This window comes from Saccopteryx bilineata, chromosome 2, assembly GCF_036850765.1.
Source record: "Saccopteryx bilineata isolate mSacBil1 chromosome 2, mSacBil1_pri_phased_curated, whole genome shotgun sequence".
Lineage (NCBI taxonomy): Eukaryota > Metazoa > Chordata > Mammalia > Chiroptera > Emballonuridae > Saccopteryx > Saccopteryx bilineata.
In genome coordinates, this window is record NC_089491.1 from 274,536,046 (window position 1) to 274,560,893 (window position 24,848).

At 52.3% G+C, this 24,848-nt stretch overlaps 1 protein-coding gene and 1 long non-coding RNA gene across 3 annotated transcripts in view; one reads left to right on the plus strand and one right to left on the minus strand.

Annotated features, from left to right (window-relative positions):
* TMEM132B (transmembrane protein 132B) overlaps positions 1-24,848 on the plus strand; it is a 608,028-nt gene that overhangs the window by 383,026 nt on the left and 200,154 nt on the right. The gene's annotated exons all lie outside the window — the stretch shown is intronic.
* Positions 14,264-24,848, minus strand: part of LOC136323253 (uncharacterized) — a 46,239-nt gene continuing 35,654 nt past the window's right edge. For both annotated transcript variants that reach the window (XR_010728950.1, XR_010728951.1), the window contains one exon: positions 14,264-15,707. This is a non-coding gene — a long non-coding RNA (uncharacterized lncRNA). The remainder of the gene's footprint in view (positions 15,708-24,848) is intronic.

Genomic DNA, 24,848 nt, shown 5'->3' on the forward strand with positions numbered 1-24,848 from the left:
TCTCTGGCTGCCTCTGTGCTAGGAACTGAAGGGGTGGGGAAGAGGACCCGGAGGGAAGGGGAAAGCTGAGGGCTGTGGGGCCCCATGCACCACTGCTCCGGTTCTCGGGGGGGGGGGTAATAAAGCAGAGGGCTGAGATCCATCCGATCACTCACACCGTCTAGCCCACAGCTCCCCCTCGCCTGGGCTGGCCTGTTGTGCGCCAACCAACACTCTCCCTGGAAGGACTCCTAAGTTCTAAACTGATGTTTCTAAACACAGAGGGTAGTGTCCAGCCTGCAGCTACGGGGAGGCCGGGAGGGAGGCCCTGGGCTCATGAAGGGGTGCATCTGGAACAGGGAGGGGAGAGGGAGCAGGCCCATCTGCCCACTGTCTGCAGTGATGTTCGCCTACGACTTAAGCGCAGCCAAGTTCTCCAGGACTCAACTCGTGCCACGGGGGGCTTCCTCCTGCCCCAGCTGTGCCTCTTATTCCGTCTCCAGAATGGGACTTTTACTGAGTGATCACAGGGCCAAGGGGAGTTGTGCCCTCGGGGTCAAGCCCTGTCAACGAGGTCAGTGGCAAAGACCCCTTTATTACTAGGGCCCCAGAAACAGTCAGTGCTCGGACGTCAAACCCCAGGGCTGCCAAGGTGCTTCTTGCAGACTTTCCCTCTTCTGTCATCATTGCAAAAATTAAACATTTTAAGTGAGCTTATACATCAGACCCACCAAAAATGTCCGTGAGTCACGTGGAAACAAATGAATGGTGGAGGTTAGTTTTTGATCACGATGGTGGCTCCCCCCAGCCCAGGGCACACTCTCTCCCCACCATTTTTCTTTCCTCCTTCACTGCTTTCTTCAGGGCCTGGCTCCATGCCCCCCCCCCATAACCTGCGACTTTTGTTCCCACCTGCTGCACCCTCGAGGTGCGCTGCCCCATCTGGTCCTGGGAGGCCCCCTGCTCATGCAGGTGCTTGACAGAGACCAGACACAGGCCAGTATGGCCACTCTCTGCGAGTGCATGGCACACGGCCATTGTCCACGAGCACACGGCACACGCACTTCTGGCCGCAGAGCGGGACTCCACCTCTCCCTGGAGCTGCAGCCAGGAATCTCCCAGCTGAGGAATCCTGAGCGTCACAGCAGGATCTGTTGAGGTTATGGTAAAATACGAACGGGTGACTCACTTCACCCAGGTGGATGTCCCAGGGATGGAAAACAAGGATGACACGTTCCAAAGGGCCGACCAGGTGCCCACTTGTTCTAAAAGGACCCCTGTGTCGGAGACTCATTTCTCGCATTGGTTGTGGGGTTCCAGGGCCTCGTGGTCAGTGTCCCCCGGGGTCCCACGTCCCCACACACCGCTGGCTGTCTGAGGGATCGAACCCCGGAATGTCTCCATCACTCACCTGCAACGTGGGCAGCGGATTGAATGTCAGAACTGGTGAACATGCAACTGTCACTCGTTTCTCACAACCAAATCCTCCTTGAAAAGATATTTGATATGGCTCTAAATTCTTTTTTGGCATGGCTCAGTATCCTGAAGCCATAACAGGGTTCCTAAAGTGGAAGTCCAGAAAAACATATGCCAACGGACAGACCCAGGTTTAGACACAGACGGTAGACAGAAGGCAGATGCGCATGTAGATAGAGAATAGATATATGTAGACGCCACCGTGAACGAGGAGAGGAGAGAGACAGGATGTGGACGGAGGTCTGCACTGGGTGTGAACGTGGACACCAGGGCAGCGTTCCTGCGTGTGAGTCCAGGAAGTGTTCTTCCATCACTTCATCTGCACCAGCAACACCCGCGTTGGAGGAAACGGGTCCTGGAAATGAACCAGACAAAGCTGGACAATGGTTACATCTCCGTGACATTACCGGTCTTCAGAAAGATTCTCAGTGGGGTGGGGGGAGAGTCTCGAGATAGAAAGCTGAGTTTGGCATTGAATTAGCCACGTAAAATTAGCCGGGAAGATTCAGAAACCCCATTGACAGACCCAGGCGAGATGTCACTCCACGCAGCTCTTCCGTTACTGCTAGTCTCAAGTCACTTTCCCGGGTCACCTTCCGCGTCTGAGGAATTGATTTCTCTGTTGGAAGGGCCATGCCCTTTATTTATGCTGCAGCGTGCAGAGAGCCCTGCTTCGCACGCAAAACCTGTCCCCAAGGGAGGACCCGGTGCCCCGACAGGGCAGACTGCGTCAGTGTTGCTGGCATCATGCACTGAGTCCTCTTGCGAACACTGTCCCATCCCTGCTGTGTTTTTCTAGGTATGGGCTGTCATCTGCCAGGGTAGCGTCAAGGGTACGAGTAGCAAACATACGCATTTCTAACAGGTATTCCAGAGCCAAGCCCAGAGGCTGACGACATTGGAGTCAGCGAGTCATGTGTCCCGAAGCATAATCATTCTGACGCAGTGAGATCTGTGGCTACCCAGACAGTCCACACTTCTGTCCACCTTGAGGGAGCATCCTCTGGGGAACAATACCCCAGGTTTTGAGGTGTGGAAATGAGGCGGAGCAGGCTCACAGGGACCCCTGACGTGGGCCCATCCTCCGGAGAGCCAGGAAGGGAGAAAGTGCCTTTACGGGTGACGCAGAGGAGGTATAAACAGGCCATTTCTTAGGAAGCAAGTTCCATCCTCTGGAGAGAAAGGATGACTGGAGAGGGAATTAGCACTTGGAGAAATTCTCAATCAGGCACGGCTATTTTTTACTCTGATTTGACTGAATTAGGCAGGTCATTATTGACATTTCGATGTCCCTTCTGCTAATGTGGACACCCGAGGTCTTGGAGAGTTGAGACCTCACTCAAAGTCTCCTAAATAACAAGTGGCAATAAACAGAACCTCTCCTGACCTATCTGATCCCAACCCCGCGGGCTCATCGCTTGAAGGATACCTCTTCTTCATTCGGCACACCCCACTCGGACTTTTATACGTATTTATCTACATATACATATACATATACATATACATATACACATACACATACACATACATATACATATACATATACACATACACATACACATACACATACACATACACATACATATACATGGAGGGGGGGATTTAATTTTTCACCTACAGTTTCCTCTCAGTGCTATCTTGTATTGGTTTCCAGGGTACCCATCAGGGTGCTGACAGGTGTCCACTCTGGAAACGGACCACGGGCCTCTGAGGAAAGGGAAGACACGGTGTTTGCTCTGCAGTCTAGCTCTCAGCTTGGGCAGCACAGACCCAGACCACATGTCCAACGAGGCCGACTTGACTTGCAAGGGTTGGTTTCTGTTTTGTTTATCGTAGTTTAGTGTTTAGATTGCATGTACAGGTGGAATCATATGGTACTTGTCTTTCTCCGTCTGACTCATTTCACTGAGCACAATACCCTCTAGGCCCATCCATGCTGGTTGCAAATGGTGAGATTTCAATCTTTTTTAATGGCCGAGTAGCATTCCATTGTATCCATGCACCACCTCGTCTTTATTCAGTTGTCTACTGGGGGACACTTTAGGCCTAGATTGCTTTCATATCTTTGCTACTGTATGCAGTGCTGGAATGAACGTAGGGGTGCATGTATATTTCGATTCAGTGTTTCGTAACGGTGTTGGGCATCTAGTGGATAATATTGTTAATAACGGACAGGTCCTAGACTTACTGGGGTGACCACTTGGTAAGTTATATAAAAGTCTAATCGCTATGCTGTACCCCTGAAATGAGTATAATAGTGTGCATGAAAGGATTCCAGTGTGGGGCTAATGCACACATCACAAAAGGCCTTAATCATCAGGGGACGAAATTTTGTGCACAAAAAAATGGAACCAAAGTAAAAAAAAAATTTCCCTCAAACCCAAAAATACTTCGAAAGGCTTTGTTATTTCCGTTCATAGAAATTGGCTCCCGCCTTCTGAAGACTGGGAAGCTGGTGAACGTTGACGTTGTAATGATACAGGGTTATTGTAAATTACTGTCTGTCATTTATCAGCACGAATTCTTTGCTACTTTTATATTTGCATTTCAAACATGGGTACATGTTAAAATACTAGAATGCATTTTATTCTATTTCTAGAGTACGGCTTTTACTGCCTCCCTGAAGACACTTCTGGTTTCGGGTCCACGCGGTGAGTGGCGGTGATGGGATCTGAGGGGCCACGCTCTGGCATCGGGCTGATGGCGCGTCCACGGTGCTGCCCTCTTCAACGGCAGGCATTTGAAACTACTGCCGTGAGCTTGGACAGGATTAACGAGGACAATGGCTTCATCCGCTCTCACCAGTGTCACTCTTCGGAAACCCTGAGCCGTCTGATGTGACGGAGCAGGTCAGGGCTTTATTACGACCCCGTTCAAGCTACTAAGTCAAGGCTCGAAGCTCCCACCGCCTGGCCAGCCGGGAGGCCAAGCGTCAGCTCTTGCTTTGGTGGTTTCTCCCTGTTATCCCTGGTTCCTGCATTCTCTCTGAAGTGTGGCAGCTCAGTCTATAAGGGAGGAGGTGGGAGAAAAAGGGGGTCCTGTAATTCACTGGGGACACCTGCACCCCAAGTCCCAGGCCCGGGGGCATCAGACTCAGCCACCTGGACTTGAAATGGGTGCGTTCGCTGCATGTACGTCATACTCCTCACGCTGATGACCTGGAGAGAGGAAACAGGTGTACAGGTGCTTTTCTTGCCAGGCACTAACTGAAGCCAGCTCACGACTTTCCCATGCTGGGGAGCATTCTTTCCAATTTTCTGCAAATGTCTCATATGTTGGTTTTGAACATTGTCTTGTTAGTTGGAAATTTCCAAGTTTCCCCCACAACTGAGCTCCGCGCACGGTTGCCCAAAATGCATTTAACTAAGCTTGGAACTTAACGGGCCGCTTCCTTTTCCTTTGGGGACTGGTTCTTTGCTTCACCCACGAGCACGGCAGGGCCTAGGAATACAGGACGAGCCCTCCTCGGCTGTCCATGAGTGAGGAGGAGGAGGAGGAGGAGGAAGAGGAGGAAGGGGGGTCAGTGCTGTGACTGTCACCTTCTCCTCAGAGCCGACAGGCTGGGATGGGGCAGCACCCACCTCTGCTGGTGAGCACAAAGCCAAGTCTGAGAGCAAGGGTGTCCCTTTCGTCCCGGCTGAGCCACCTGCTGAGGGATATTTCCCCCATGGATTAGAGAGAGAGGAAGGGAGGGAGGGAGGGAAGGAGGGAGGGAGGGTGGGAGGGAGGGACACAGAAGCATCCACTCGCTGTCCCACATAGTTGCTCCATGTAGTTGTATGTCATTGGCTGCTTCTCGTGCGTGCTCTGACTGGGGGTCAAACCCATGACCTCTACTGCAGTGGGTAGACACTTTACCCACTGAGCCACCCGGCCAGGGCCCTGATGAGGGGTGTTTAATAATAACATGTGCCACAGTCAGGACAGGTGGCACAATGCCAGTGTGATGCTGGGTCTGGTTTCTAGGTCATTCTTTTAAACAAATCCACTACTAAAATGACAGCATGTCACCTGTTTCCCCAGGTGAGCGTCCTGGGTGGGAGGGGACGACAAGCTAGGGATGACGTGTGGAAAGGCCAGTGAGTCCAGGGGCTCGGTGGCGCATGAGGACACACCCGCCGGAGGTCTTGGGAACCTCCTAGGCATTGTTCTTCACAAGCTGCACTCGGAATAGGCGACAGCTGAGCCCAGGGACGCTGTCCATGCGCTGGGACAGCACGTTGAGAAGAGGGGACCAGGCAGGGCAGACACCCCCCCCTCCCCCGTCCACGTCGGTTACAGAGACCGAACTGCACATTTTGAAATCTCTCCTAGAGTGAAGCCCGGGCCACAGGGCTTCACAGAATTCCCCAAAATATTCCAGGAGAATTAACACTCACCTTTCCAACCAGTTGCCGGAGGAGGAAGCACTTCCCCATCCATTCATTCATCAGGGCCCAGGGTTCCACAGAGCCAACCATTGTGCACATCTCTCACCTGGAAGGCAAGCCACAGACCGGCATCTCTCATTAGTGGGGATACAGGGACCCTCTGGGGCATCCCAGCCAGCTGATGAAGGGGACACATGGGAAAGAAGGAACACACACGTGACCCAGTGGACCTGACCTCCGCGATGCCGCCCAGTGGGGATGGTACCCTGTATCGACAGAGCAAAGGCGATTACCTCAGTAGACTCAGAAAATAGTTCATGAAATTCCACACCCTAGCATGATGAAAAAACCAAAACAAAACAAAAAAACCCCCAGAATTAACGAAATAAGAGTACAAGTGAGTTTCTGAGGCCCGAGAAACGGAATCTGCAAACACCCCACACCGTCAACGATCCAGCTCGGTAGAGCGCAGCGTGCTGCTTCTTCTGGACACCATGAAAGACACAGATGTCCCCCTCCTGACGGGCTCCTCTCAGCGCCGTACTGGGGGGTTCAGCTCAGGCAATTAGGCGAGAAAATGAAACACGAGGCGTCCAGATTCAAAAGGAGGAGGCGGGTGCCGCTGCTGCAGATGGCCTGATCTTGTGTTTAGAAAACGTTAAGAAATTCATTTCAAAGAGACAAAAACCTCTCAGAACTAATAAAAGAGTTCGTAACGCGGCCAGCTTGCAGGAGATAAGATGAATATACCAAAAAAATAAATAAATAATCCGTCGTATTTCTCTACACCGAGAATGAATAATACATGAATTAAATTAAGCAAACAGTTCAACTGCAACGGCACTGAAAAGAATCAAACACTCAAGGCAAACGTGACAAAGGAAGCATAAAACTCGTCCTGTGCAAACCACAGAACAGTGTTGAGAGGAATTAATTCTCTTGCCAGGGTAATTAGTCGGGAAAAGGGAACAGAAGACATCAAGACGGGAAAGGAAGAGGCAGAGCTCTAGCCACACGCGGATGTCACAAGCTCGGGGGCACGGAATCCCGAGGAATGCGTGTAAGGCTATTATGAATGATACGGGAGTTCAGCGAGGATTCAGAAGGGAAGATTAAGAAACAAAAACCCATTGTGTTTCTCGACAGTAGCTACAAGTAAACTTCAAATGGAAGGAGGGAGACATTGTATATATTTATAACAGCAGTGAAAACAGAAAACAGAAATAATTTTTTAAAAAGCAGCACAAACAAATAGTATGGAGACGACGAGAGAACTTGGCTGAAGAAACTGAAGGAAGACCTAAGTCAGTGGAGAGATGTGCTGAGCTCCTGGAGAGAAAGACTCACTGACATTATGATGATAATACCCCCAACCTGATGTAAACATTGAACACGATCCTTTTCACAGCCCTGGCTGGTGTCTCTGTGGAAATGGACAAGCTGGTTGTTAAGATTTATACAGAAATTCAAAAGATCCAAAACGGCCAACAGTCTTGAAGAGGGAGGATAGAGTTGGCGGGCCAATCTCTGGACTGACTACAAGGCCACAGCAGGCGACTCCGGTCACATGGTCCCCAATGGTTGCTGCGGCCCCACACTTCACACCTCCTATTCCAAGGAGGCAAAACGGGGATGGTGCCAACAGACCTCTTCACCCCCGGCTTTGCTTCCCGTCCGAAATGGGGCTGCCTCCCCTAAGATAATTCCAGCGATGTCACATTGGTTCAAACTGGGTCCCCTGCCCTCAGACACAAGGGCAGCGGGGAAGTTGCTTTGCTTTCTGGTCTCTCTAGGAAAGAAAGGCAGGGAAGGAGCAGGATGGCTTTGGGGTGGGTGGCCAATGCCAAGAGTCTCCCAAAGGACAGTGAGTCCCACAGTGAGACAAGCAACGCTCCCATAGCCACAAAGGAGTGAACGAAAATGCCTAGAGTGTAATCTCAGTGAAACGGACTTCGTCTCTTCTTAGACATTGCCGTGAATACCTGACTACCGATGGAGCACAATTTTGGTGGTTTCTTGTGTCAACATTCGTTTACACAGAGCAGTATGACCGTTGGTTATCAGAGGCTGCTGCCTGCTGTCATGGGGCTGTCCCTCCAAACCTCACCATGCCACACTGGCCTTCCTTCCTCGCTCACCGCCGTCCTCTCGTGACCAGCACCCGGAGGACGCCACTCAAAAGTTTTCACAGCTGAATCTTACTGTGTCACTGTCCCGGTTCAGCGGTTGAGGGATCACCTCCTGCCATGACGTTTTCCAGTTCCCTGAAGGCAAGAACAATACTCACTTATTGACGGGTTTTTTAGCGACCAGGCCCTCCCTGAGGGAGCTGGGCGTGTCTGGTCTGTTGTGTTCACCTCATTGTCAACACCTGCCAGGAGCGGGAGCCCAGTGGGCGGTGAGCTGGTCTCTCCCAGGGGGAACCGACATCGGGCCTCTGCCTTTGAACTCGGGAGGCAGGAGCTTCCTACGACACAGGAGCAGGACTCAAGACCTCTTGTTTGGCTGCACGATGACAACTGTGCACTCCGCCCAGATGTTTTGGATGGACCCTCAGCCAGGCACATCAACTCCAATGACCACGTGTTAAAAGGACACTAAGGGCCATGACGAGACCTTGTGGGGTTTGGGCTAGCGCTTCCCGAGTCTTTTCATGTTCGCACGCCCTATCCCCTCAGACCACACTCTCTTTGGGGTGCCCGAGTGCAAGGCCTTCTTCAGAGGGCATCACTCTATAGGCAACGGCTGTACTGGGCTTGGCGTTTAGTGAGCTTACATCTCAGTTCTGGCACAGTCACTGAAAATCTGGTATTGGCTTATTTTTATTTGTTTTTTATTTATTGATTTTAGAGAAAGAGGAAAGGGGAGAGAGAGAGAGAGAGAGAGAGAGAGAGAGAGAGAGAGAGAGAAGAGACACATCAACTTGTTGTTTCACTTACTTATGCATTCATTGGTTGATTCTTGTACGTTCTGTGACCGGGGATTGAACCTGCAATCTTCATGTATTGAGATAACGCTTTTACTTGCTCAGGGAAAAAATCACTTAAAATTGTATGGGGGTAGTGAGGTACAATACCTGAGTGAGAAGCAAGGGAGGAGGTGTGAGGTGTGGAAACCCTCTGGACTGGTTAGTGGGGGGTCCCTGTAGGGTGGGGAGGGTACCTACTCAGGCCCATTTAATTGCGGCCAAATAGAAATTCAGGCCGAGGGTGAGCAAATCTTCTAACAACAGTGGAGGGGCTGAAAGATGGCTGTTTATCTGAAATGTCATCTTTAAAAATGCCGGTAGCTATCTAAGATTAGGTCTAAGCATGGCACACCTTCTAGGGGGCAGCAGCAGGGGGAAGTTTATCAGAAAACTGCCAGTCTCCAATCTCTGACCCACATGTTGATAATCCTCAAGAAAGCTGTTGTCTCTTTTAGAGCAGGGGGTGACACTGGGTGGGGAGTCCCCACTCCATTCCTCGAGGCTGAAAGAGTGATTTCCAAGGTAGTCTGTGTTCAGGTCTTTAGAATGTTGAACACGGCCAGACTCGCAGCTACACGGGGAAACACAGCTGGTATCAGAAACTGCGCCTTGTGTGAAGGAGTGTAGTAAATCCAGTGTGCGGGAACCGAGGCCCCCAGGTGGGCCCCCCTGTAAGAGGGTCACGCCGGCCTTTAAATCTGTTTGGCTCATGCGGCTCGTAAAGCAGTTAAATGCTATTTTGCATTTTACAGTTAGAGCAGAATTAGGTACGAAGAAGGGCTTTTTGGAAAGCCGTGCTTAACATCACTCATTTTGCATGTTTAGTGTTAATACCACAGGCAACGAGGTGTCTTTGGGGAGTCTGTGCCCACGTGAAGCCGGCTCAGAGAGGGAGGGATGGGGAAGAAGCCAGGCGTGTGTGCGTCCCCTCGACGGGTGACGTGGCACGCAGGCGGGACGGGAAGGCACCTCTGCTGAGTCATAACTCACAGGCGCTTTTAGGACATCATCTGGAGTTGAGGACGAATTAAGGATGCCTGAATACACTTAACTATCACAAACAGGCTTGCAAGTCATGGTCCTAGGATTTGCGCTTTTTTTTCCCCTTCCACAGTGAAAACGCTCTGGTCCTTCCGGTGTGACGCTGATTTTCTCGCAGCCGGATGACATGCACCAGCATCGGGCAGGGGCGTTATTTCATGTACCTGGTGGTCACCTGTGTATCTCCATTGATGAAATGTCCGCTCAGGTGCTCTGCCCATTGAGTTATTTATTTATTTTGTATGTGTGTGTGTGTTTGTTTTTTTGGCTATTGAATTGCCGGCCTTTTGTCAGAAGCAGCTATTTTATCAGGAGTACTTGGAGGCTGCAGGCTGGATCCCATTGGTGGCCCCGATACAAAGGGTCCAAGATCACACATCTGTAGATATCTCTGCACGCCACACACTCCACAGGCACACACGTGTGGGAGCCGTGAAACAGCTGCATGTGGGCGCCACGGGATGGCTGGGAAAGGCCACCTGGCGCTGAGAACGCCATCTCAGCAGGGTAAGCAGGGTCCGGAGGTCACAGGCGACCCAGTCACCATCTTCGGAGGCGGGCGACCTTTCCGTTGCTCAGGGCACTTCAAAGCAATCTAAAGAAAGAAGAGATCAGGTCGGCACCCGCAGAAGGGTCGGAGAAGTGCGTGAAGACCGAGGTTCACCTGGAAGAGACCCGGAACTCACGCACACAGCTCTCCCGGTGCCTTCCCGCCCCCTCCCGATGAAGCTGATTATTTCACGCTGCCAACACAGCCCTGGTAGTTCAATCTAATGAGGTGCACCAGCCCCACATTTGGCACGTTCTTCTCTTTTCTTCTTTTTTATTATTTTCTATTAGGCTTTCGACTGAACCCAGAGATAAAAGGTATTTTACTTCAAAGACATGTGTTTTTTTTTTCATATCTAGTATTTTCAACTGGCATAAATTCAGACGTACCATATCAGATTTCATTGAAAACCACATTAGAAGTTTCCCTGCTTGTTATCAAAGTCCTCATAAATCCCTCTCTCCGGGCTGCACTTGGCCTTTGTGAACAAAACGAGGGCTGTGTTTGCATGTGGAGATAAACACATTTGCAGAAGCCTACAGACTTAGGGCTTCAGCTATTAGGGCAGATCTAGAAAATATAGCAGCTAAGAGAATTGACAGAATATGAGAGAATATGATAGAATCTTTGAAAGTGGTAAGTCAGGTTTGTCCAGCTTTGTAACCGTGGGCAGTCCAGTCCTGGTGACCTGAGCAGCCACCGCGTGCTGTGTGGGCTCTGTCCCCGGCCCTCCCGGTGCCGCCTGCAGCAGACAGGAGAGGCCTTCGTGGGGCAGCGGAGAGGCGGGTCCAGCCTCGCCACCCACCTCCCTGTCACTTGGTAAAGGGGGCGCCCCTGAGTCCTGAGCTGTCTCGGCAGGAAGAGGTAGCGGAGTTTCTTTTCCTGGGACTTCCCTGCAATAGGAACCACGACCTGTGCCCTCAATGGGCCCTAGGTCACAATGCGGCTTGAAAGAAACAACAGAGCTTCCTGCCATTCCCAATCACTCAGGTGAACCCGGTGATGAGCTCGGCCTTCAGTGTGGGGTGGCCCTGACTCAGATGTGGCCGCGGCCGGCACAGGTCTGCAGGGCGAGCAGGCACTTCTCCCACTCTGATGACACTTGTCTCACTTGTAGACACAGGTGTGGTGATGACCTCTTCCAGGTCAGCTGTGGGGATGGGCTGCAGTCTCATCCACACAGTGTCCAGCTCGAGGCCGGGTGTACACTAATGGCACTTCCCGCTGACAGTGACCAGTGTCTGTAAGCCAGTGTCCCGTCTGTTAGCATGGTTGCAAGCACAAGGTTATGCAGTTAATGCGCCTTGCAGCTACGTTTCACAGACAAGCGTGCCTGGGCTCAGAAATAAGTGACATCCAAAGACTGGGCCGTAGTGAGGGTGAGAGGACTTGCCTGTGGGCAAGCCTCGTGCTCCTGAGCCCATGCCCGGCCTTGGCATTGTTGTGTGTCTGCAGTAAAGACAGATCCCGGGTGCCCAGCACAAGTCACACACGTGTGACATTGCAGAGGGAGGGGGACAAGGTGGAGGGCCCGGCTCCCATAGGGCCGTAGTCGGGTTTGAGCTCAAGAGAGCGACCCTTGTGGAAATGAGAAGAAACAAAGAAATTTCAAGCATCCTTGCAGGAAACTCTCTGGTCATCTACCAGTGACCAGTGTCCTAACCTTGCCCTCCCACCGACTGTCCACGTGACCTTGGACGTGCTTCCGAGCCTCAGTCTCCTGACGGTGAAGGGCACCATCACCCCCACCTCTCGGGACAGCGGGCAGAGGTAAGTGAGGCACCACACGACGGTCTTCTAACGCAGGGCTTGACAAATAATTAGGTCTGGGTGAATGTTTGGAATTGTGATCATGCGACGTGGCTTCTTTATTTGGGGTTTTAATGGGATTTTTGAAATGATGTTTTATGAGAAAAATAGATGTGTTTAAATCTCCTCTCCACCTCTCCCCAATCTACAGCTCGCAAAACGCACGTCTGCCTGTTGAATTGCGATGGAGAAGAAGGGGTGTTGGTAGGAAACACGAAGACAATGGAGGGAGGAGAGAGGGCACCTGCGTCCACCTGGCGGGCACAGGCGTGGGACCCTCAGCCCGTGGCAGAAGCGCCTGGGTGGGGGCGAGGGCTGGAACATGCCTCCATCACAGCCAGGGAGGTCAGCCATGCCTTAGGACCCTGGTCGGCAAACTGCAGCTCACGAGCCACATGCGGCTCTTTGGCCTCTTGAGTGTGGCTCTTCCACAAAATACCACGTGCGGTCACTACCTTGATAAGAAATGTACCTGCCTATATAGTTTAAGTTTAAAATATTTGGCTCTCAAAAGAAATTTCAGTTGTTGTACTGGTGATCTTTGGCTCTGTTGACTAATCAGTTGGCCGACCACTGCCCTAGGACCTGCTGCTGCCAGGCACAGTGGCCCTGCCAGGCCGCCTCTCTTCTGGGCACGAGACGCACTTCTCTTCCCTCTTCTCCCACGAGGAAGTGGTCCGAGCACAGACGGGGTCTGCGTGTGAGGAACCCTCAAACAAAGGTCGCCGGTGCCTGCTGGACAGAGACGGTGGGCACCTGCTGGACAGAGACGGTGGGCGCCTGCTGGACAGAGACGGTGGGCGCCTGCTGGACAGAGACGGTGGGCACCTGCTGGTCTGTCAAATGTGCAACTCGAATATATCTCATAAAGAGCATGCGTACGTTGCATTTTAGGGCTAACTTATCAGGAAGTGTGGATTATTAAAATGTCAGTCTTTAGAACATTTTTTGGTCATGTTTTCTGGTATTTCTTCATGTTGCACACCCTGAGGGATCTCAAACATGAAATCTATGCGGTCTGTCTGGACCGGGACCTAACGGACTTCATCTTCCTAACCATTTTTTTTAAATGTGGGATGAATAACTGCACCTTTGTCATAGGGAGGCCAGCGCACGAGGACCGTGGTGCCCCGAGAAGGGGGACCAGGTGTCTGACGAGTGATGCCGGCGGGGTGGAGCGTGGCCTCAGGAAGCATGGTGGGCAGCCGCAGTTGGGGTCCTCGGCTTGGAGCTGGGCGGCAGCCAGCGCCAGCCCCCGCTCTTCCCAGGCGCCCCTGGACCGTTAGGTGAGCACTCCCGCCCGTCAGGGGGGACCGGAGAAACAAACACAAAGAGAGGACCTGGAAAAGGTGGGAAAGAGCCACGGTGATGGAAGGAGGGGTGCAGCAGCAGAGAGGACGTGTCCGAGACAGTCACACATGAAGGAACACCGGGCAATATAACAACCGCATTTATATTCCCGTGGGTGCAGAATGAAAGCCAGCCCTCTTCCCTGCACACGCTCCACTCCCCCCACGTAGGGGGGCAGGACGTGTCACCACCTGGCGGCCGAGTCCCCACTGCACTCGAATTCCCTGGGATGTCAACATGGCTGGATCTCTTCTGCGCCTGAGCGCTCCCCCGACTCTCCCCAGGACCCCGATCGTCCCCAGATATTCTCCGTCCTCCTCGGGGGAGGAGGAGCCCTTTGTTCATCAGGAAACTGACTTGAAGATAAAAATTTAATGTGCATTTGAAAAGAATTAAAAAAAAAGAGATCAAATGCACCTTTGAAAACGTGGAGAACCCCCATTCTGTTCAGAACAGAAAATGGAGCGAGACTTTGAAGATCTGGAAAGCAGAGGATGAAGGCTTTTCTGAAGGAGGGAAACATCGAGGATGCTGCTTATCAGCCGGGCTTTTAAACAGACTAATGACAGGAAGTTCTTTTGAAGGTGGAGACTGTCCCCCCCCACCCCACCCCGCAGCCTCCCCTGTGGGGGGGTGCATAATGGACACGCACTGAGTGCTCATTAAATAAATCCTGGCTGGAGCTGTCCAAGGTCCGGCATTCAATTTTTTTTATTTTTTTTTTTTGTATTTTTCCGAAGTGAGAAGCGGGGAGGCAGACAGACTCCCGCATGCACCCAACCGGGACCCACCCGGGATGCCCACCAGGAGGTGATGCTCTGCCCGTCTGGGGCGTTGCTCTGTTGCAACCAGAGCCATTCTAGTGCCTGAGGCAGAGGCCATGGAGCCATCCTCAGCACTTGGGGCCAACTTTGCTCCCATGGAGCCTTGGCTGCAGGAGGGGAAGAGAAAGACAGAGAGGAAGGAGAGGGGGAGGGGTGGAGAAGCAGATGGGCGCTTCTCCTGTGTGCCCTGACCAGGAATCCAATCCACGACTTCCATACACCGGGCTGACACTCTACCACTGAGCCCACCAACCAGGGCGTCCAGCATTCAACATTCACAGCACCCGTGGGGCTGTGCTGCTGCTGTCACCAGCTGTTTACTGGGTGAGCTCTTTACAGCTCTGGGAGGGTCGGCAACTTGCCCAAAGTCACCAGGTGGGAGAATCGTTGAGCTGGGTTTGAAGACAGGTAGTCTGACCTCCGAGTCTGAGCCTGGACCCTCTCAAGAATGAGTGGTCTGGAGGACAGAGAGGAAGTAGGAGGTATGGCGCTCACCAGGGGGGAGTTGGCCAAGACCTTCCCCAGGGAACTGCAGGAGGACGTCTGGGTGGGACTGAGTGCGGTGGAATCAGGGATGGAGAAGAGGATGGGATGCGGAGGCAAGATGGGGTCCACTGAGGCCAGGGAGGATGCAACTTCGAGGAGGCAGAGCCCACGGGGCGCCAGCGAGGCAACAGATGGAGTGAAGTCCTCTCTGACGCCTCTGCTTCTCCGGGGAACTGAGAGGCAGGTGCTTTCCTGACAGCGCGGACCGTGGGGACTGAATGGAGGATGAGGGAGGGGCCTGCATTCATGCCTCAGGACCGGTGAGTGGCCTGGAGGGTCAGGCCTGGGACGGACACCAGGAACCGACAGAGAATTGGGAATGTCTTGAGAGGTGACCCTCCTGCCCTGACGGCATGGGCGTGGCTCCACTCTGTGTGGGTGTCTGCATCCAGTGGGCCTGTGTCCCCAGCGGGGCCGGCGCTGGAGAGCCTGTGTGGTCTCGGTGGTCTTGGTGCGGGATAATGAAGAGGACTGCCTGCGAGACCCCGGGCAGGAAGTTCCGCACAGAGGGGCTCACGGGCAGGGAGGAAGGTGGGGGGCTCAGAGAGAGGGGGCCAGGAGATGTGTGAGGGCAGATGCAGCCAGGGCACGGGGCTGTGGCTGCCTGCAGAGGGTGTGGCCCAAGATGCGAGTCACCACACTACGACGTCTCAGTGGGGACATCGCAGGTGGGACGGGGCTTCAGTCCAGACCACGGGGACAGCCCAGGCCGGGATGAGGCTGCGGAGTTCAGCTCGCCGTCTTCCAAGGGCGTCACAAGGACGACTGGATGTGTCAGGGAGGTGCCCGTCCAGCTAGTGGAAAGAAAAACGCCGGTCATTCCAGGGTGACTCCAAATTCAAGTCATAAACTCAGTCTTTTTTTTTTTTCATGTGAAATATATTCTTTCTATCTGTTTTTAAACTTTTTAAAAATATTTCATTTTATGCCGGTGACATCTTATGAACTGCTACACAAACTGTGATTTCCCTATTCTGAGCCTGTGTTCAACTGTCTGCAAATTAAGGATCACACCGATATCCACGACAGAGAAATGGCGTAAGGGTACCCCGAGGTCGCCGTTTGTTAGACAGGCTTGACCACAACACCCCCGGCCTCTGGTTCAGACCCCTGTCCGGGTGTCGGGGCCAATTAGCTGAACCCCACTGGTATTTTTTATTTCCTGGCTAAATTAACATCGTAATGGAGCAATATCATCATCTAAGTTTATAATCTACTCAGCCAACCAGCTGTGACATAATGTAGTTCTTGACGATTTATGACTCATTTGGGTGGGATCTATTATTCTAGATTATTCAAATACAGTAATATTGAATTAGCATTTTACACCACCCAATGGCTAATTGGACATGTTCCATATCTGAATGAAATATAACCTTGACATGTATTTACAGGAGTGGGGGGGCGTCTGTCCCCGTATTGGTTTACACGAGGCCTGTTCTGGGGAAGATTTCAGCCCGGGACAGATGATGCTCAGTGAAGAGATACAGCTAAGAGCCCACCTCTCATGAGGTCAAGGGGGATGGGGCGAGATGAGGGTGCGGAGAGGTGGGGAAGGGGCTGGTGGGGTGGCAGGTGGCTGAGTGACACGACTCTTTTCCACAACTCCGGATGTCCTCAGTAAAGTGACTAAATGACAATTTGACAATATTGTCATTTGGGGCTGGTAATTCTGTGTTACGGGACTGTCCTGTACGTTGTAGGGTGTTTCCCAGCGTCCCTGGCCTCGACCTACGAGATGCCGGGAGCACACCCTTCGCTGTTGTGACTGCACAGAGTCAGGCCAGGCCTGGGGGCGGCTCCCGCGGAGCCAGCTGGAGCATCTCCAGACCGGCCGTGGGCTCGCGAGCGCTTGCCTCTGCAAAGCAGAACGGCAGCTCCTCTCCGAAGTAATTTACTGTGGATTCTGTCTGGCCCCGCGCCCCAAGGGAATGTCGCCGGTTCTGGCCTCCTCCCTACTTCCGGGAGGCGGGTGTGGGAGGCTGAAGCCCAGGAGTTGGCAGCTGTACTTAGTAGGATTGTGCAGTAGATGGAACAGAATGGGGTCTGACGATGCAGGTGACACGTTTTCCGCATCGGCAGACTCTATGGACACACGGCACCTGTTAGGTGCCCCAACTCAGTCCACGGGAGGTCAGGTTCCTGCTCGGATTTCCCACCAGCTTCTAACAAGTTCCAGTCCAGCTAAACGACACAGGGTTTCTGCTGGGGAGGGACGCGAAGCACTGCGGTGTTCTCCCCAGACCTGGAGAGAACCCTCTCTGAGAGGAAGCGCGAAAATTCGCAGTCACACCTGCCACTGTGTGGCGCGGCGTGGGTCGGCCTGGCACCCGCAGGGGCAGCGTGGACTGCCGCTCAGAAGCACGCTCGCTCAGGACTGAAAACTGTCTACCAAGGCAACCACTTATACTTTGTCTTTTAATTCAGACTCCAGAGCCAACCCAGGGGCTCGCCAGGCTGTGCGGGGCTCCTCACTCCACTGGACGTTGCGTCCTTTAAAAACCTGTGCGTGTCTCTTCCTCTTAGATGCAGGCGCTCTGAGCTGCTGTCCCCCACCTCCCACAGATCTTTCCTCAATAAAAACAACAACAGCATACAGTTCAGGGAAACGCTTCCAAATGGGAGCAAAAAGGCCATTGCTGGCATTGTTTCATTTTTGAAGATACATTGGGAAAAAGAGCCAACTTTATTAAATGTTTCTGCAAGTCTTAGAGATTGCTATTGAACTTCGTTCATTCGTTCACAGAATGCAACCCAGCTGTGAGAGAGTGAGGACGTTAGGAAACACTGTGCCATAATGAAAGGCTTTAATTAATTTTGTATCCAAGAACCGAGGAGTACTGAGTGTGCCATCCAGAGAGTCAGCATCCAGAGCAGAGCGCTCACCGATGTGAGCTCTGGGAAAGGGGGAGGGGTGTGGCGCAAGGGCACTAAGGACTGGGAGGAACGGGATGTCTGGGCGTTGACGTGAAGAACACATCTAAGAGGGGCCTCATTGTCTTGCACCACAGGAAGGAAGGAGACCTGCTGCCCATCCAATCTTAACAAAACTGTATCTTTGCTCAGAGGCCCCCCTGAAACAATCTCATTCATTCATTCACTCTTCTTTTTTTTAAGTGGGAGTAGAGGATACAGAGACTCAGCATGTACCCTGACCTGAATCCACCTGGCAAACCTGTCTGGGGCAGACACTGTGCCCATCTGGGGCCACTCACAACCAAGCTATTTTAAGCTCCTGAGGCAGAGGTTCAATGGAGGTATCCTCAGTGCCAGGGGCCAACGTGCTCAAATCAATCAAGCCATGGCTGCAGGAGAGGGAGAGGGAGAGAGACAGAGAGCTTTGTGGGAGGTTGCCTGTCCTATGTACCCTGACTGGAAATTGAACCCGGGACATCCACACGCCGGGCTGATACTGTACCGCTGAGCCAACTGACCAGGGCCATTCACCCATTCTTTAAACACTTATTGGGAGTCTAGAATCATCCCTGGGTTGGGTTTCCTAATTCATAAGGTACCGGGGCAAAGATGAGTGAAGAGATGGTTATGGTAGACAGTGAGGACTCCATCAAGACCTTGAACGTGGTCATCTTAACTACCACTTATCTATTTATCAGGATTTTTACCTCTTGCACCATACGGCACGGGGACTGCTCCTGTGTGGGAATGCCCCTTAAAGCTGTGGGTGCTTCCATGCCTTGGGTCCTCGCACTGGACATCCCATTGCCCTGTGAGCCAATGCACATGCAGCAGGTGCTCAGCTGATTCCACTGAATGAATGGATTGAGTGAGTGAGGGACTCAGAGGGTCCAACCTTCCAGCACACTGTGGGCTGATTGTATCAGCACTAACACTGGCATCTCTGCCAGGATGGTGCTCTGTCTGTGGCTCATCCCCCGACATACAAGGCCAGCATGGTGTCATCACTCAGGACGCCCTGAGTAGACTGGAGCTGTGTAGAGGGGAATCAGGGAAGGGGGGGGGAACAGCCTTTGCCTCTTAAAGGACAGAGGGAGCATCTTACAGCCCCCAGAATGCAGAAGCCTTGTGACTGAACACGAGAGGCGTCTTCCCACCTGAAACCAGGAGTAGTGGGAGCCCCTGAGTGCGCACCTCTGCCCTTCTCATGTCCCCTGGAGGGGAGTCTTGGGGATGGAGTCAGCTTGTGCTTATGTCTGCCTGCTCGTGTCTTATGGTGGGGGGTACTCTCCCTAAGAACAAGCTACAGAAGGGCTCATTGTTCCTTTATCAGCCAGCGCTAATCTAGTGTCCCTGGGCATGCTTCTGTAAAGGCTGCAAGTACAGATACGGGGGAGGGAAGTCAAAATACCACCGTGCTTGAATGGACTTGAGAGGACTCAAGTGCACCAGTCCCATGCTATGCGCGTTGGTTATTTGGAGTCTGAGCTTTAATCTCTGTTAAGTGGAGATCACACGGCTGCTCAAACTTCCCGAGTACCTTGTAACCCACTTTCTCCTCGGTCGGGATCTCAGCCTCATCGAAGCCATCCACGTTTACTGTTAGTGACACCTGAGGTGGGTCATGGTGTTGACATTTATTTGAATAGGACAAATTGCTGAAGCTCCCTGCATCGAAGGGTGGATCAGCTTCCAAACATGAGTTAAGAGGTGTCTGTGGAAAGTGAAAAGCCCACGGTATGACTCTGATGGAATCGCTACATCTTTTCTTGGCTGTTTATGGTGAAATCGCACTGTCACTTTTGGACCAACACCATCAGGCCCCAAGAGATGGGGATGTAGAGGGCCCACTAACAAACGTCATACTAAGAAGGAACTGGGAATCATTCTTAGTGGTTGCTTGGGCCATGGCTGGACCTGCGCAAGTGGGGAAGGACCCGGATGTCCAGCCCTTGCTTCATCCCGAACCCTCCATGCACCAACAAAACTGGACACACCCACATCCTGTTACTCTCCATTCTATCCTCACTCTAGCTTGCATTTGTGCCGTCCCAGGGCCTCCACACAGATAGTTCCCACTATAGATATGCTAATTATTAGAGAATTCAGCCCGAAGCTTGAGGTTTTGGCTAAGATCTGCAGATCAGCAGGGGTCAACAGCAATGAACAAAGAGATTTCCTTTCTTCCTTGGAGCCATGCTGGCACTAGGACCAAATACTTCTTGACAGTCCCTTCTCTCTTCCCTCGGCATAACAGAAGCCTGAATTCCGGGCTCCCTCACAACAGATTTGAAGAAGCATTAAGCCCCCCCCACCACTCCACCTTCTCCAGATGGTGCCATCTCCACCAGTAAACCTTTCCTTACTCCAAACTCTGGTGTTTGGAAGCATTGGGCATCGTGAACCTTGAATCAGTAACCAAGGACATGGGTTTCCATGAGCTCTGGGGAGGCAGTGAGGTGTAAGAGTCTTTGGCTATGGGAGGGGGTGGATTGTGTAAACTGTAGAGCTCTGGTTCAAACTCTCACTTTAACTCCCATTAGCTGTGAGATCTTGGGCAAGGTGACAAGGTGACGTCATGGAAGTCTGCTCCCTGGTTTCTATAATCCAGTTCTATCCTTCAGATGCGATTGAGAAAATTAAATGAGTGTCCATAGAAACTGTAAGGTCAGTGGATAATGGGGGATGGTCATACCTGGGAACTTTGGCTAGGACCGCCCACAACCCAGCGTGCCAAAAGAAACTTCCCAGGAGCACTTTGGAAAAGAGCAACTCTCCGTCAGCCAGTGAGATTTCACTACGTCATATTAGCTCGTCCACCCTAGGGAGCCTTTAAATATCCCTCACGCGGTTTAATCCTTGTGACTTCCCTGGCCTCCATCTTTCCTTGGGGCCAGGGAACCTGGTCAGGCAGGATGCACTCTATACTCAATAAAGCCTTTTATTATCCCACACTTTGTGGCTCCGCTCCCCTTCCTTCCTTCTCGGCGGGGAAAAATACCTTACATTTTGATGCCGAAAACCCAGGAGGAGTTAGAAGTCCACAAAGACCACTCCTCTTTCCTTCCCTTCCGAGAAAGAACCGGGATCTCCAACCTTCCACCCACTTTGGCGCACGGTGCGGTAAGTCCCCTACCTCCAGCCTTCCCCTCAGTTCTTTCCACCGAGACTCCCTGTCTAGAAACCGTGGCTACGTCAGGGAAGTCTTTCCGTTCCGGGTGCGTGTGCCCGTGGAGACATCCTGAGCACATCCACTTTACCTAATACATTTGTGGCCAGACCTTGAGTTTGGGGATGTCAGTTCTCAATTCTGACCACTCCAAGGACTGAGGGCAGCCGTGGGGGCACAGGAATCTCCCTTCCTAAAGAATAAGAAACTGTTCTTCTTCTCCTCTGTGGCCTGGCCACAGAACCCACTGAATTAGCCTCCTGAAGGAACTTTTGTTTTTAACACCCTCACCAATTTAACTATCGCCAAAAACGCTGGGAACTGATTAGAGATCTCTTACATACATGGCTTCTAATTATTCGCGCACCCGTCCTTAATCTCTGTGCCACCTGTTCCACCACGCAGGCCTGTTTCTGGCCAGAGAAACCTCAGCTAAAACCTCCACTCCTGATTTTTCCTTCTCCGCGGACTCCCAACTCTCTTTCCCTCCTGCCTGATGCCCGGATTGCCCCTCTCTTGGGACTTCTTTCTCATCCCTCTGCGGACCTCTTTCACTTGGTCTCTTCCCTCCGAGAGCCCCCTCCCCATCCACTGCAAAATCCTGTTTCTTATTCACCACTACCAGTCTCTCTTTCTCCTCCCCTGCAGGTCAGGGGCCCCTCTCTTCTCCACTGTGTTCTTAAACCCCTCCTATGTCAGGCCATTCTCCACCTACTATTGGCTCTTACACTGGTTTTCAGGACCCAAAGGCCTAACCCCAATTTTCTTTCAGGAAGTTTGGCTCCAGCGTTTCCTGCCGTATCTGAATGCTGGGCTCCCTACAAGCCCCCCTCCTCTTATTCTCAACCCTTAAACCCCTAGCCGGGACCTGTGAACATAGCATTTAAAGTTTTTAATGGTCCTAACTAGTAGAAACAGGCCAAGGCTGTTCGCCAGGCCCGCATACAGCAGAAGGTGACACTCCAAACCCAAACTCTTGTGGCAGCCCTGAGGCCGGCACAGCAACAGAGGCAAGGCACAGGAAGTGCTTGACCCATGTCAAAGCCACAAAGAGAAATCCCACCAGCAGCTTGCTTTAAGTGTGGCAAGCAGGACCACTGTGCCCGACAGTGCCCCTACCCACGGCTGCCCTCTGATTCCTGCCCTGACTACAAGCAGCCAGGTCACTGGCGGAGCTATTGCCCCTTTGGGCAATAGGCTTTTCCTTAGTGTCTCTACGTGGAGGACAAGCCGCCCGAATGGGAGGCCAATCCAGCCAGGTGGGTGCATCAGTCAAACTCCTGGTACTGATGCCTGGACTTGGAGAACTCAGGGTATGCTGCAACTAGTGGATAAGTCCATCTCATTTCTTGTGGACACAGGAGCTGCCTTCTCCCTTTTTGCCATCACACTCTGGACCTCTAGTTCCCTCACTGGTCTCGGTTATGGGAGTGGATGGGACCCCTTCTTTCCCCCTTTGTATGCTACTCTTGACATGCAATTTTGCTTCAAGCTTGCTCCCATGCAGGATCGCTGGCAGTCGGAACCACTGGACTCTACCCATCTCCGGCTCACCAAAAGGCAGGACCCTATAAATCCTCCTATTACTCCTCTTAAAAAAAAAATCCTTACAGAACTGCATCTATGAAGTTTCTCAACTCATGGCCAAACAGATGTTCCTCCTGACACCACTCAAAACCACCACCAGCCAATCTCCCCTCCCCACAACGCCCCTTATCAGCAGGAAGTAGCCAGATGAATAAACGGCACCCCTATTCTATTTAACACAAAAGTTCAGAATGTAAGCTCAGTGGATAATGCGGAAAGGTCATGCCCAGGAATTTTGGCTAGGACCGTCCACAACCAAGCGCGCCAAAAGAAACTTCCCAGGAGTCCTTGGGAAAAAGCGACTAACTGTCAGCCAGTGAGACTTCACCGCGTCATATTAGCTCGACCACCCTAGGGACCCTTTAAATATCTCTCACGCGGGTCACCCCTTGCAACTTCCTTGGCTTCCATCTTTCCTCGGGGGCCAGGGAACCGCATCGGGCAGGAAGCACTCTGTATTCAATAAAGCCTTTTATTATTCCACACTTCGTGGCTCCAGCCCCTTCTTTCTTTCTCGGTGGGAAAAACACCTTACAGAAACTAGTAGAAAAGTACTTTTAAATGGTGGTCAAGTCATATTGGCTGCTGCTGTCACTGTTGTCCATATTATCACCAATGGAAGTGACAAAGCCCCCTGGGCCCTACCACAGGGATGCGGCGGACTCTGTCAGGCCGACTCTGAGACTGTACTCTAACGTTTTGTGTTGTTTGTGTCAACAGGACTGGTTTCACTCATCCTCCCTCTTATCAGCAGCAGGGAGCCTGAACTTCTCCAGCACAGCAGCACAGGTGACCCCCTCCGAGGCCCTGGGAGGCCACCATGAACAGTTTGCTCTCCTAAAGGTTTCCCAGGTCAGCTGACCTCATCAAAAGCTTGGGTCTAGACGCCCTGCAATCCCCGAATGGCCCTCTGAGCGGTGGTGTCTGTCAGACCGCCCAGCTGGCTCTTTCTTTGATCAAGAGAGGGGGTGGGGATCCCTTACGAAGGAAAGGTGGTCAGGGATGAAAATCCATTAGCAAAATAAACAAGCTGATAAACTCCTCCTAGGCCCCCCGAGGACGTTTCTTCCGCAGCTCCAAAATTGAAAGCTGATTGCAATATTGTCTGCAATTATGAGAACCTCTTACAGGGCCCGGCACTTAGAGGGACTGTGCAGTTGCTGAAATTGGCAAGATTATCCTGCAGCCCTGTCGGAGCTCAGTGGAGATGCACTCTCTTAAATGCACTCTTCTTAAAATAGATGAGGGCCGCCTCCTCTCCAGGCGGCAGGTGAAGGGCACGTGTGGATGGATCAGTTCAAGGTGACCGGTGCTGCAGTTTCAAAACACAGAGGAAATGGGGTTTTTTTTGCCCCCATAATGTCCAGGCTGTGACTGTCTTTATGCTGCTCTGACCTCAGCCTTCACTGTGTGGGCTGGACAAGAGCACGGTCGTCACCAAACATAGGATGGCGGCTTTTACAAACCACCCGCTGAAGGTGGTGAGTGCAGCCCTCTTGTTTTGGGTGGCTTCGGCAAGCATCTGTGGTATTTCCCAGAGAGACAAATATCACCAACAAGCATCTTCCTGGGACAGACGTCTGTCCTATTTCCCAGGGCCGCCCCAGGGCACAGAGAAGATGGACAGCCATGGCAAGGTCGCCCTTCGTGGGAACATGGGACAGGAATGAGAACACGGGCAGCCTCGAGAGACGGGGAAGCAGCCCAGAAGCTGCGTCTGCCCCCGGAGGACAGCCCGTGGGTACCCTGGGGCCGAAGGAACACTCACCATCGGAATGGGCAGAGCGACCCACAGTGGGGTGAACGGTAGTGCCTATGACCCTCAACCTCCTCGTGAAAACACAGGTACAGACTTTATTTCTCAGCCTTTAAGACACATGCCTTCTGCCATAAGGCAGCACGAAACGTCACTCAAGGTCCGGCTCCAACTCGCAGGCTTAACATCAGCTACCAAAATGGAAAAGGGGGAAAGTTCACACGGAAATCTGGGTGTCTAGGTGCTGTTGCAGATGTAGCTTGTGGACCCGAGTTTGTACTCTCATGAGACAGCAGGCACGGCTGGGTCATCCTCCTCTCTGCCCCGGAGATGGTGTGTGTTCTGCTGGTAATACTGGATCTTCCCTGTTTGGGCTCATTTGCTTATATTTTGGGTCTGGACCCTCCAGGCATTTGAGTATGAGAAATCTCGATGGAGAAAGGGTGGTGCCCATGGTGGCCGGTGGCCGGTGTTGGGTCCCTCGAGTTCAAGAAGGTCTTCCCATCC